Source organism: Gekko japonicus, unplaced genomic scaffold, assembly GCF_001447785.1.
Source record: "Gekko japonicus isolate JY-2015 unplaced genomic scaffold, Gekko_japonicus_V1.1 scaffold738, whole genome shotgun sequence".
Classification (NCBI taxonomy): domain Eukaryota; kingdom Metazoa; phylum Chordata; class Lepidosauria; order Squamata; family Gekkonidae; genus Gekko; species Gekko japonicus.
Genome location: NW_015173145.1, coordinates 25880 through 26791, shown reverse-complemented (window position 1 = coordinate 26791; position 912 = coordinate 25880).

The following is a 912-nucleotide window of genomic DNA, read 5'->3' as shown; positions in this document are numbered from 1 at the left end:
CAAACTGGTGAAATGGGCCTGCAGGCCCTGTTCCACCCTGCCCTCCAAGGTTTTCCCATGTTTCCCTGGAGAGGCTTTTCTTTCTCTCTTGGGTATCCACTGCCACCACCTGACCTTTGTAAGGAATTGTCTTCTGGGAAGGTCAGGGCTCCCAGCTTCCCTTCCAAGATTTTAGGCCTTGCCTCCAAGTCTCCCGCTGCCCAATGCCTGGTTACCACAGGGACTGTTTACTGCCTTTTGTGCCCCTTGCCAACTGCCTGCCTCCCTTCTGGCACTCCTTTTAAAATAGCGTGTCCAAGATGATGGAGGTCTATGTGGTACAGAGAACCACTACCAGCATCAAAAGTTATAAAATATTTATTAAAAAGAAAATGTTCACAAGCAACAGATTGAGCAGAGGATTCAAAAGAAATGGCTTTCCCTTTCTCTATACATGCTCTATCAGATGTTAGACTATAGAGCCGGCTCCTTAGCTTAGAATGTTATAAAACTCTACAGAGTTTCCATTACCCTGCGGCTTCCACCGGTTGTCTAGGCCAGCACATGGTAATGGCCACCTCCTCTAGACCTCAGTTAAGAGTTCTGTCTGTTCTGATGGACTCAGCACCAAAGAGAGCTTCCTCTTTGCTCCCCTGAGTTTCATCACCTCTGAAAGAGGTTTCTCCTGGAGATCTCCAGTTACTTCCTTCCTGAAGTCTCTCTAGTCTTAATTCCTCACAATTTCTGTTCCTTCCCTGCTTGGGGGGGGGGGGGCTGACCATCCCATTGTGGTGGGCTGAGGTGCATCTGCAAAGCAACTGAACAGACTTCCCCCCCTTCCTGCTTACTCACTGCCCAGAGAGGGAAAAAAGCTTTTAGAACTCAAAGTGAAGGTTTTGCTTTCAAACTTTCAAAGAAAAAAAATGCATTCCT